We start from the raw sequence: 13,401 nt of genomic DNA on the forward strand, positions 1-13,401 counted from the left end.
TGTCTTCAATCGTAATGTTTGTGCATATGTCCTGAGGATGTTGGTGAGGAGCATGAATTTTTAAAAATCGGAAGTGAGTGCATACCCTTGCCACTTGTAATCATGACAAGGCTTAAATAGTTCAGGCATGAGCATGGTTTTTTAAAAGTACAAAACAGGATTTACTAGTCAGAGAACGTCTGCCTAAACAAGCTCATCTGCCTGAGAGCTTTCAACTATAGTTCAAATTTGTTTAACACAAGCAGGTTTGTGTTAAACAAATTTGTGGCCACATAGGCTCATGGAGCATTGGGGAACATCACAAAATAACTGGCACGTGACTTTTAGGCCCATTTTGGTGGAGGGTGGAGAGACAGTCCTACAAAGAGTTTTGGAAACCGTTTGCCCAGGTATCTGTCTTACAGGTACCAGTAGGGTACCTGACCACATCCCCTACCCTGCTCCTATAAAGGGGACATAACACTATTCACTCATCTCTTGGGAACCTGACATGGATTACTGTCCTTGTCACTGTCCTTTATCATCCCAAAAAGAGGAGTCATTGACTTAGTTCTGTGTGGTTAGACTTGATTCCATATTGTGACCAGCTTACAGGATAATAATTTGTGAGTATTTCAATGCAACTGCCTAGCTTTCTGAGGTTATTAATGGGGAATATCTAAACAGACATTAGTAGCACTAAATGCCTAGGTGGTCGCTTCAACCTCCTCCAACCTCACTCTCAGGACTCTGCTTTACAGATGACGTTATATTGCATTGGTACCTTGTAACTCAGAGTGATAGTCTCTACTTCTCGACCCCCATGGTAAAGGAGGAATTAGCCTACGGATACTCCATTCTAATTTTCTATCGCTGTCAATGCTAACCAGAGCTCATAGAGCAAGGATGTGGGGGTGGGGAAGATGGCTCCCCCATTGATGTTAGACCAGGAGCTACTGTTTCCGTTAGAGCCACGCTTATTTCTGGAATAAAGAGGGAAACGTGCTCCAAAGGGAAGAGGACTCGATGTGGTTCAGGTATGACCGGCCATCTGGACAACCCAACTCGGATACTTTAAAATGTATGGGAGAGAGCTGGGCTGGGTGTTTTCCACACGTTGAGCTAAAAATCACTGGGGAAGGAGAGGGAAGGAGATAGAATGAGAGCTAGAAACAAAAGATCTGGTTGTGAAACCTAGTACCTAAGTCAGGATGTTCAAATACATTTTCTCCTTTAAAAAAATTCTGAGAAACTTGAATGTTTTGCTATCACGATTATTTTTAGCCAGTCCTTATAGAAAATAGAGGCGCTAGAAAACTAGCAACCCCAGAAAATATTCATTTATTTTTGCATGTGTTAAAATTAACTACCATTAGCATATCCAGTGATACAATAGGCAAAGAAAGACTTTTGGAGAGATATGAAGAAGAAAAATGTAAATATTATGTATTCAAAATCAGTCTCATAGCATTTTATAAAAATCTTGGCTTATGTCCAGAATCTAAGGGTGGGGGTGGGTATGGTTTCTTTGTAGCTAAAGAAGGAGTGGAAAAGAATCTGTTCCATTTCCTTAAAAATAAAAGACTTCTTGTTTTATACAGCATGGTAAATGGAATGCTTTTCTGTTTTTTACCTGCCGGCAGGATCTGGAGGAAATTTTTCTAGCAAGCTATGCTGTTTTTCTCTCTTTGGGGATATGGTGACACTGGTTTTGTAGCAAAACAGTGTTTGCTTATTAGGCATTTCTTTAAAAGCCTGAATAAGCAGCTCTTTCCACATTTTTTTTTTGTTTCACATGTTAAACATTTCATTGCAATCTGAGCTTCAGTTTGTGTGTGTGTGTGCATGTGTGTGCATGCGTGCGTTGATAGAAAGGATTGAAAGGGGATGCATAAGAATTCTGAAAGGTTTTTTGTTTTAAAAAATTAATTCCTACAATTATGTGTTGGAATCTCTACAGAAGGTGATTGCAATTTATTACATCAGCCAAACTAGATCCCATCAATCTTGAGCTGCGGGGGTAGAGAGGTGTTATTGAAGAGGACACGAAATTTGGTGTTTGAGTAGATGAGATTTAATTTTCAGAAAACATTTCACTCATAAAACGGATAGCACCCCAGTGTCAGCCCTGACCTCCATGATGTCAATGTCATCGTGCAAGCGTAGCTAAGATAAGCCTCAAAGTAAAACAAAGAAACATTGCATCTCAGCACAGCACCATTTCTTCTCTTACAGTACGTACGCTCCCTCTCTATAAATATTGCCTTTTGGATTTCTGTTAATGGCTTGTTACTTTACAATTTATCCTTTGGAGGGGGAGGGAGGAGAGAAATCATTTTGCACGTCCTATGTTCTGAGCAAGTACAGTAAGCTGCTGTAAGTCAACATTATTTAGGTCAGTATCCTAAGGAGAGCTTTTATCGTTCGTGCTGGTCAGCTAGCTATACATCCAAAGGAACTCAGTATCCATTTATTTTTCTGTCCTGATTGTATTCTGCTTCTAAGTTTAAGCAAATTTATTCACATTTGAATACCATTCCAGCTGAGGATGTATCTGCCGCTCTGTACTGCAGATACATTTAGCAGGATACATTTACACGCTTGTGGTTAGAGGTTATAGCGCCTCCGATACAGACAGCTGATCATGCATTCTTCTACAAGTCTGCCGGCAGCATTTAGGATTTTAAAAAATAATCTAGAAATGCTACCCCTTTTATAATATTTTTTTTACTTTGCCATACCTTAACAGTTTTATTTTTTTTGTTGTTGTTATCAGCAATTCTATGAAATTAACAGTCTATAAAATGCATCCCAAACCAGATACATACTGTATTGAAAGCTTTCTTCAAGAAGAAGACATGACAGTGTTCTTCCCAGCTGATTTTCTTCCTTAGCAAAAGGACTGTCTGATTCTCAGAAGCAGAAGGACACAGTCATTGTGCAGCAGCTCTGCTTAAGTGTATGAAATGCCTTCTACTGTCTGCTTGCAGAATTTGGAGTTGGCTAAACAGTGTTTAGTGATTGGGCTCATCTTGCATCACCAGTTGATGACATTTTTCTTTGTTCCCTCCTACCCAGTTGAACCAGGACTCTGAGGCTGATATGCAATGTCACTTCCAACATTAATCAGATACTGCATTTAAGGTGAGCTGTCCCTTGCTTCCTCCTTCCTCAGCGCTCGTGTGCTGCATGCAGTGCGTATCGTGCTCCTGCGAGCCTAAGATGGCAGGCAGGATTAGCTGTGCTTGTGCTGTGTGTGCATGCTGTGTGTAGAATTCATTACACGTTGCCTAGTATTTCAGATGTGAGTATGTAAATGCTCTGTATGCCCTATCATCTGGTAGTGAAGACTTATTTTTGCCTCATTACAGCCTTAGATATTTCAACATCACCTTTCACTTCCGATTCATTTGCTTTTGGATGTTTGCTTTTCATCACATTCAAAATAGGATTTTACCTTTTTTTTAACAAAGCAAAAAAAAAAACCCCTAAAAACAAAACAACAACAAAACTCTGCTACCAGATGGTGTCTCCCCTTTCTTCTTGCATTTGCTGTCTTTTAAATAATGTATGTTGTATTGTTAATTAATGTGAATATCAAATTAAACACTTGAAACTTACATGTTTATTATGCAGGTAGGAGGCAAGGTGAGATCTATTTTTAACTCATATGCACCCCACGGTGTGCAAACAACTTGGTTCTCAAATTTGTATTTTCGATGCTGGTATCAGTGGTTTGATTTTCAGCAAATGTGACAGTGGCCTTTACAGTGGTCAGCTCCGGGCTTTGAACTCTCAGGAGGAAGGGAAAAAAAATTCAACACACCACCTCCTTGGTTGCAGCCTCAGACAAACCCTGGATGAGAAACTTCCTTTTTTCAATCCTGTTTTCCTGTTGATAAATTCAGTTCTCGTGATCACAGTACATCCAAGCTGTTCTGCGTATGATCTTGTGTGTGTGTGACAATTGCATCTAAAACTTGTGAGCAAGAAGACGGAGAAATCGGTCTCCATCGCTTCACATAAAAATGGCCGAGTGTCTTGTCATGCTAGCATTGCACTAAGTGATACATACAGGTAGGTTGAAATTTGCATGTTTTATAGAATTTGAACCATGGAGCAAGGATATTAGATGGATTAAAATATGACTTTTAAAACAAAAATAAAATAAGACAGTTGTAATTTTGGGGGGGGTGTTATAAAATTGGACAGCCTTTCCTATTTAAATACTACAGAAATATATAGCTTTTAAAAATAGAAAATGATTCTGCAAATAAAAGTGAGATGATTCCTTTTTTAAAAAACTCATATATGATGGGTGTGGCGCCATTAGACAACAAAAGAATTTTTTTTGAAAAGTCTGTTGATTCAGCTTCATTTTAGCTTAAAACTAAAAATAAATGGGTTTCTGGAGATAATTTCAAAGAGCACAAACAAGCTTAATATGAAACATTTAAAATATTTAAATTTTAAGAAGCGGTCTTTAAACGTGTTACATGAAAGATGAAAAATAAAAACTTGTATGTCTAAAAAATTAATCTTAAATAATATACAGGAACAAATGTACTGTTTATATATCTATTATATGGAGGGCAGGAAGAGTTACAATTTTTAAAGGGGGAAATAATATGCGTAGATGGCCCTGTTGTAAGAAAAATAGCTTCACTGAATGAAACACAGTCCCTGGGATGGTTCACTGCAGACCATACAGCTGTGGTTCTGCAAGTACCGAATTCTGGCACTATGCAAAATAATTTCATAGGCTCTTTCCTTTCAGGTTAACCTCTCAAATATATTTTAGTTTCAAATTAACACTGGGCCAGAACCTGTTTCCTTGGTAACCAAATCTTATTTAAAAATGCAATAACAGATATGCAAAAGATTGTCTTTAAAAAAAAACAAACAAATGTTTAATGAAAAATTTACAGTGTTTTCCTGTCATATAGAGTCTGCACTGGTTTCAGACATTTTTAAAATGCGGTCTTTAAGCCTTAAAACCTAAGTCATATTTCTACATATATAGAGAGAAAGCTTTGCACAGTGAGAGCTTTGTTTTTCCCTCCTTTGTGCTCGATACTTTCAAAATTAAGGTTTTCTTTGTAACGTGCTCCAGAATGCTGGTCAAGGTTTGTGTACAAAGGTGTAGTTTCATTATCACGAGTTCACCAGCGCCACTGAAACAAAAGGCATCTCAAAAATTCTGAGAATCAGAAACTGCTTGTGCTCTTGTTTTTCTTGATCCCTCCATTGGTAACCTCAGAGCTCTGGGTGGAGAAAGACCAAAGCCAAGCCCACCCCAATGATAAGTGCACACTGAGCCTCTGTGGAAATGTCCTTGTAGGTGTGTTAGGGGGAAGATGCTGTCAAACCCAAAGCCTCCCTGAGGCTTGTTCCGAGGTGATGAACCTTGACATTCAGTACCATTTGTGTAAATAGTTGCTGTATTCCAGCAGCTTGTCATATTCCAAAGCACTGTCTGTAAAATCAAACCTCTTACGGGCTAAACGTTTGTTGTTGCTGTTTTTGTTGTGTTGTTTTAAGGCCAACCTAAATATTTTGCTTGGGGTCTTTCTCTGCCTCAATTATATTAGATCATGATTCATCTCATAGTGATTTCGTTCTTTGGGCTGCCATGAAATATCCTTCCTGTAACACCTTTTTTTTTTTTTTTTTGACTGTTCGGGAGCCATTTTCCTTCCTGCCTGTGACTTAAATGACTAAGTACATTTTGAATATAGCATCAATCAGAGGATCATAAACTGAAGGGAAATGTCAGAAACCTAATTCAGTGTTGCCTATTTATTTTATTTTAGTACCAGTAGCATTAACAATTGCAATAGGATCAAGCTGATTGTTATTCGCTCTTGAGCAAATAATGAGCCAGGCATTTGTAATTAATATACTCTTGCTATCCGAAAAGATACAACTACAAATGCCTTCTATTTTGATAGGCTGTTACCAAATAATCATTTTGAGCCCATTGGATTCTTAATCACGAGATTAGATGGATGCAATGGAATTGTTTTACCAAAAAATGAATTCCTGATGGATTCAACAGTGTATCTCTTCGTTATAAAATGTTGATCCTTTTGTTTTTAACTCAAGCATGGTTGTGTCATCTTGGAGATTTTCACCCCTAATAATTTTTTTTTGTGGCGTTGTTCGTTTATGTTGCTCTTGGTCTTGCCTAAAAAATTTTTAAACACAATTCAAGAAGCTTGAAAGCCAAATAAGAATGTTGGGAAGTACATTGTACTATTGTCATTCTAATAAATAGACCAGTGAATGGAAGACTAATTATTATTTATTACTTGGTGTGTTTCGCCTTAATGCCTTGCCTCCATATTTCACAGAAATGTTTACAAGGCACAGTGCTTTTCCAAACTTACCCATTTACAATTATTATTGGATTTCCTAGATTAGCCAAAACACTTCCTGCCAATTGTAAAGGATGGCACTTAGCCCTTCTCATTGTTCAGAAGGCTACGCTTAACCCATTACACTTTTTAGCTAAGGTGTTGATGCTGGGCAGGCCAGAGCAAGTGCGACAGGAAGAATGTGCAAACAACTGGTTTATTCTCACTAAAACGAAACGGGCAAATCTGTTTTTTTTCTGCCTGAATGATTTATAGTATAATATTTTCAACTCTTTTCTTCGTTGGAAAATAGAAAATGTTTTTCGAGGCCTTAACTTGGGCTTTTTTTTTCAACTTGTCTGGAGTAATGATCTATTTAGTTAGGTAAATGGTAAATATTACATTCAGTCATCCAAACTATATTAATTCAGGTTGATATGTATTGTGTCAATATCTTTTAATTCAAATGGATCTCATCTCTTCCTACTAGAGTGATGTTAATCTACCCCAACCATTACCATGGCTCTCGTAGATAGACTGGTAGCCAGGCCATGTTCTAGAGCTGGTTGACATAGAAAGAAGATTCTGGAAAAAGACCTAGAACCTTTCCCTTTAGTGCTAAATCATGCTAAGCCTTTGAGTTCCTGGTTGACACATTTATTGAGCACCTATTATATGCCAGGCATATGTCAGAGGTTGGAAATACAGTCATGAACAGGAGAGACCAGGGTGTGCTTCTCATGGACCTGCCTCTAGTGTGGTACGTAGTGGTAGTGGTGGGGTGTGTGGGGAATAAATACATAAACAGGTGATTAAAGAAGACAAGCACAAGGACAAAAAATAAAATAAAATTTTAAAAAGCAAGACGATGTACTGGGAGGAAGAAAGACACTTTAGAATGGATAGCCAGGGAAAGCCTTCCTAAAGAGGTAACATTTGAGTGGAGACCTACACAGTAAGACAGTTCCAGCCAGGGGCACTCAGCATGACCTGCCAGATGCTCATGCTCAAACCACACACTTTGCTTTCTCACTGTGACTGCCATGCCATCAGAGCCTCGTGTGATGACTGTGGATTGAGCCTTATTAGGTAAGCTGCCCCTGGAGTGAGAAGATGGGTCAGGCCCCCACGTCTGCCTTCCAATTCCAAGGACTTGGTGCCACTGGAGTCTTTGCTTTTGACCTGGCCCCACTGGGAAACAACCTAAGAAGGCAGAGTGGAACTCTGGACATTGCACTCCCAGGTGGCAATGAAGTTTTGGTGCAGGTTCAGTGCTAACCCAAGAAATCCACAAAGAAGAGCCTCTCAGAGCAAAAATGAAAAATAAATTCTGGGAAGCTTTTTGCTTTATTTTTCATAAGAATTCCAGAGTTTAAACTCAGGGCCAAACACTGAGCTAGCCATTTCCTTTCATTTTTTTTCAAAGGCAAAATGTGGGAAGGTCTGTTCCATCTTGCTCATAAATTGTCATTGTCCCCCAGTGCCCCCCACCCTTCAGCTCTGCAGGCCTCTTTGATGGCTAGTGGATTTCTAAAGACCTGACTACTTGGAGTGGTATGTATCTATTGGAACGAATAATACTGAGAAAATTCTCCTTAAGAACCAGAACTCTTTCATGCCTTATAGGTTAGTCTGTTGGCTGATGAAGGTCCAAGAAAAAAGGGATAGTTTTGCTATACATACAAGTTAGAAACTATATGGCCCTCTGAATGTTTCAGAAGCATCTTCTCAAATTGATTCATAATTTAGTGGACTTTGCTTATCACAAGTTAGAGGTGGCCTGGCTGGCTCTTTATACTTTGGTTTTGACTAGCCATGCAATGTTCCACTGCATTAAGACTGTTCTAGTCCTTTGTAGAAGAGTATTACCCATTAGTAGGAGAGGGGCCATCAACAATTCATTTCACTTCTGCCAGCATTTGTTGGGCATCTACTGTGTGACAAACCCCGCTGTAACCCAGGCTGAATGGAACATGACATGAGACTCCCTATGAAACTCTGGTCCAGGTTCCTACACAAGTCTAGAACATTGTACAGACACGCACAATTGTGTGTCCTCTTTGTTCCAGAAAGAAAGAATGGTGTGCTGTTCTCTTAGCGGCCTTTTATACTGTTCCCTGAAGGCTAGACTTCAGTTTGGAGCATCTCAGCCAACAGCAAGGATGTCTCTTTCCTGGGACACTGTGTGTCGTCCTCATTACCTTCTGAAGATGTCTTGGCTCCTAATAAGCCACCGTATGTCTCTGGCTGCCCTGCTCCAAGCTGGTCTGCTTGCATTGCCAGGTGACCTGGATAATGGCTGCCACTCTTTCTCATTCAGGAGCAGATGTTAAGTTGAGAAGCCCCTGAATGCAAAAATTTGAATTTGTGATGCAGGCAAGATGCTTCTGTTCTTTCTTCTCTTTCTTTCTCTTTCTTTCTTTCTTTCTTTCTTTCTTTCTTTCTTTCTTTCTTTCTTTCTTTCTTTCTTTCTTTCTTTCTTTCTTTCTTTCTTTTTCTTTCTTTCTCTCTCTCCTTCCTTCCTTCCTTCTTTCCTTCCTTTCTTTTCTTTCCTCTCCCTGGCTGACAATCAGTGGTCTCCCTGCTGGCTATTCTGCTGCAGGCTTTGCGGGCAGCAGGTAAATCAAAGACCAGTTGCCAAAGCACTTGTTTTTGTTAGGTGATCCCAGCATGGCTCTCCATGGTCTGAATGTCTCCATGACCACAAAAATTGCTCTTTTGATCTCGTAACTCATCCTCCATCTTTTCCCTTAATATCTTCCTTGCTTCTGCAGCTATTCCTGCTCAGGGTTCAAGACTAGCACTTGTGTCTACCCTCACGGTATTTGGCCCGCAGGGGGTTTTGTTTCCTCATTTTGTTTTGTTTTAAAAATGTCAGTGTAAATATTCTTTCTATGTTCATGAAAAAAGTGAGAGCTTTCATGATTTTCTTTACATAATAAAATAAACCTCTCTCTTCCTTACCCCGCCCACACCGACCCCTGCCCATTTGCTGCCAAATGGATATTTTGAAATTCCTTTTCGTTTGCTGCTAAAATCTTCTACACTGTCTGAGGCCTTGCTCTAATTAAGGCCTAACAGTCCTGCCCATCTTCCCCCTGCGCTGAGCTGAGCGCGACATGGAGTGCGTGCCCCCAGGGCCTTACAAGCCAGTGAGAGGAGAAAACAAAAGCCACCAGCTGAGAATGTGGTTAAATCCCAGAAGGGCAGTGCCCTTGTCATTTTTTCCCCTTCCTCTTGTTTCTTGAGCTGTGGAAGGGAAGAGGAGAACCTTTAGTAGCAAAAGAAAGGGGCCATATCCTGGAAAGATCCTCTAGAAATTGCAGGACATGGGGAGACGATGTGGAATAGAACGGGTGGTCGGTCATCTGAGAGGCACAGTCAGGAGACGGTGGGGGGGGGGGGGTGACTGCAGACTGAGAGGGCAGAGGGGGTGCCAAAAATAAGAAAGAGGGAACAAAGGGAGCAGTCAGGAGGCAGGCATGTGGGCGAACAAAAGGAGATGCTGCCGTGCTGCGCCCTGAAGCTGGGGCTGCAGGGTCCAAGGGAGAAAGAACAGGGAGGCGTTTCAGCTGGAAAGCGAAGACTTGGGGAGAACCCCCCTGCGAGGCCGGTTGCAGGCCCGCTGCTCAGGGACTGGGCACGCTGCTGTCCGGTCTGGCTTCAGTCATAGTGTTGGCCTCGCTGCTTAACTGCCCCACGTGGGCTTTCTGAACAACCTACAGACTGACATCGTTCAAGGTGATTTATCCCAGAGTCTTACCAAGTCTCCATCCCAAGGCCCCCATTCTACATGTTGAGGATGCCAGAGGGCCCCATCCCCTATTGATGTACTAGATCTGAATTAACCTTTCAATTAAATGAGCAGCATTATAACACGTCCTATGACCTATTGCTTTTGGTCTTCCACAAAGCTCAGGCTGGAGATAGAACTGAAATACCTGTGTTAAGCTGCAGACTGTGGAAGCTCTGCCCGCCACCCCACAGTCCTGTTGCCTACTGCAGGCATGCCATTCTGCTTTTACAGCACTCAAAGCCAATCATTCCTTGCTCTTCGCCGGCCTATCCAGCCCCTCGTCTGAGTGCCTGGTAAGCCAGTTCCAGTGGATATTTTGATTGTTTGAATTCTGGGTCTCCAGGAGACCCAGGCCTGACTGGCACCCCAGCACTTAGTGTCGTCACCACCCCTGTACTTTTTGCTTAGCCCTTATGGGAACGTGAATCACAGAGTTCAGTGGCTGTGTGCACCTTAGGCCCACTTCATTCTGTCCCTGGAAGAACTGTGGTCCAGGGAAGTCGCAACTCTCCAGGTCATTCGGATAGTTAAGTAGCCGTGCTTGTCCCCTAGTCAAGAGCTCTTTCTGCCAGTGCTTTTAGGTTAAGAGAAAGTCCAGTTCTAAGCTTAGGCATTTGGAAACTTTTTCTAGAAAAGGTAAATATTTTATAGAAGATATGTTGTGGGTATTTACATAACAGCAGAGAAAAATTTCCGCAAACTTTTTATTGGTGAAATTAAAAATATAACAATACATCATATTAAGTATAATAATAATATATGTACTGCCATAGATACAGGAGTGACTGCGGCTGGGTCCCCGTCAGACTTTATTTATGGACACTGAAATTTGAGTTTCATGTAATTTTCATGTCATTAAATATTGTTATTCACCTTCTGATTTTTTCCCAAGCATTTAAAAATGTTAAGAACCACTCCCAGCTTGTAGGTTATACAAAATCACGTGGCAGGCCAAATGTGGCCATGGACTGGAGGTTGTGGGCACACCTTCTAAGTCAGAATCTGCAAACTGGGGGCCCACAGGCCAGGCCAGTCCACACATGTATTTTGTCTGACTTTTAACAATGGTTTTACTTGAATCAGTTACCAATGTTTTTGTTGCCTATCAATAACATTTTTAATTGTATTAACTTTTCTCATCTACGTATGTAAGTAAAATATAACTATGTGAAGTAATTTGGAATGCTAACATTTTGGCACGTATTCTTTCCGTCTTTATGCCTTATGATTTTTTAAATAGTTCAGATAATATTTTGTAGACAATTTTGTATTTTCTTTTTAGTCACTTAATATTATAGCATAAGCATGTTATGTCATTTTAAAGTCTTTCATTAACATAACCTTTTAAAACTTTATTGTGAAAACATTACATAGATGGAAAGACTAGCGTAATGAGCCCCGCAGCCGAGACACGGCTTCGACAATTCTCACCTGCCGGCCAGTCTGGTTTCCTTAATCCTCTCCAGTATTGTTTTAAAGCAAATCCCAGATGATATAATTTTATCTCTAAATATTTTGGTCTCATTCTTTGAAAGATAATGATACCAAGCGAAAGCCCTTTTTCCTTGGAAATAAATGCCAAGGTATCTAGGGCAGGGGTGTCAAACTCATTTTCATCGGGGGCCACATCAGCTTCGAGGTTGCCTTCAAAGGGCCGACTGTAATTTTAGGACTGTGTAAATGTAGCTACTCCTGAACAGTTAAGCGAGAGCTCGGTGCTGCCGACGGGTAGAAACAAGGTGCCAGGCGGGATGAAACCAGGTGGAGGGCGGGATTCGGCCACGGGCCTCGTGTTTGCCGCCTGTGCTCCAGGGATAGAGAGAACGACACCTGCCACTCACAAGGGGTCCAGGAAGAACAATAGGTAGATATGGGTAGAGTGCATATAGGGGTTTTTTTGGTACTATTTTTGCAACTTTTCTATAACTTTGAAATATTTCTAAATAAAAAGTTTTAAAAATGTGAATTACTAAGAAACAAAAATAACCACATTGTCATTATCACACCAACAAAAACAATTGTTAATAACATCAAATATCACAGTCAGCATTCCAATTTGCCCAGTTAAGTCATTATTTTTTTAAAGATTTTATTTATTTATTTCCAGAGAGGGAAGGGAGGGAGATAGAGAGAGAGAGAAATATCAATGTGCGGTTGCTGGGGGTTATGGCCTGCAACCCAGGAATGTACCCTAGCTGGGAATCGAACCTGCAACACTTTGGTTCACAGCCTGCACTCAATTCACTGAGCTACACCAGCCAGGGCTCAGTTAAGTCATTTTTTTTTATTTAATTTTTTTTATTTATCTTTAGAGAGTGAGGAAGGGAGAAAAACAGGGAGAGAAACATCGATGTGTGAGAGATACATTGATTGTTTGCCTCTCACATGCCCCTAACTGGGAACCTGGCCCGCAACCCAGACACGCACGTGCCCTGGCTGGGACTCTAACCAGCGACCCTTCAATTTGCAGGCCAGTACTTGGTCCACTGAGCCACACCAGCCAGGGTCAATTAGGTCATTAAAAAAAATGGTTCAAAGCACAATTAGAAATAAGATCCACATAGTGCAATTAATATTTTCTTAAATTTATCTTTAGATTTCCCTCCCTCTCTTTTTTTATCCTTGCTATTGCTATAAAAAATTGTTGAAGAAACAGTTTGTTTGACCGCAGTTTCCCACAATCTGAAATTTGACAGTTGCCTTCCTTGGTGCTATTTTACATGTTTCTCTGTGTAAATTGTAGTTACAACTAGACATTCAATCAGATTCAGCTTTCTTTCTTTCTTTCTCTTTTAAGTAGTCAACATTTCATATTTTATATAAAATTTCTGATTTGGGCTTCATTGGAAAATTCAGCAGATCTGGCATTTCCACCTGGCGACAACTGGTCTAGGGCTGGGTGCTGACCACCGCCACTCCCCACAGAGGTGGAACACTGATTATCCTGTTGGCTCCAGTTCACATCACTTCCTGCCCGGCTCCTGTGGGCATTGGAAGTCGATACCCCTATTCTAAACACAGCCTCTTCCTGGGCTTTGGTAGACTTCTCAACACAGCATCACAAGAGGCCTTTCAGGAATGCAGTAGAGATTAGAGAAAATGATTTGGACAAGCATTTTCTTAAAATGCTTGAAGGGAGAAAGATAAGCAACTACGTCAGGGAAGGCCAAGTGATGGAATCTGGTGAGTGTCCAGGATGAGGGAAAGAGAGGAAAATCAGCACGATAAATTGAGTTCACGAGTGCTGCAAGTGTGGGGGGTAGAGCAAGC

At 40.7% G+C, this 13,401-nt stretch overlaps 1 protein-coding gene across 4 annotated transcripts in view; it reads left to right on the plus strand.

Moving 5' to 3' along the window:
- Positions 1-13,401, plus strand: part of ZBTB38 (zinc finger and BTB domain containing 38) — a 116,733-nt gene that overhangs the window by 55,873 nt on the left and 47,459 nt on the right. For 3 of the 4 annotated variants that reach the window (XR_006784897.1, XM_045832137.1, XM_045832138.1), the window contains one exon: positions 3,058-3,123. The gene's annotated coding sequence lies outside the window, so the exon portion shown is untranslated. Of the gene's footprint in view, positions 1-3,057; positions 3,124-3,958; positions 4,057-13,401 lie in introns of those variants that run through there. The other variant, XM_045832140.1, reaches the window with a different exon arrangement.

The sequence above is a fragment of the Phyllostomus hastatus genome, unplaced genomic scaffold (assembly GCF_019186645.2).
Source record: "Phyllostomus hastatus isolate PE091 unplaced genomic scaffold, TTU_PhHast_1.1 phas_contig_16, whole genome shotgun sequence".
Lineage (NCBI taxonomy): Eukaryota > Metazoa > Chordata > Mammalia > Chiroptera > Phyllostomidae > Phyllostomus > Phyllostomus hastatus.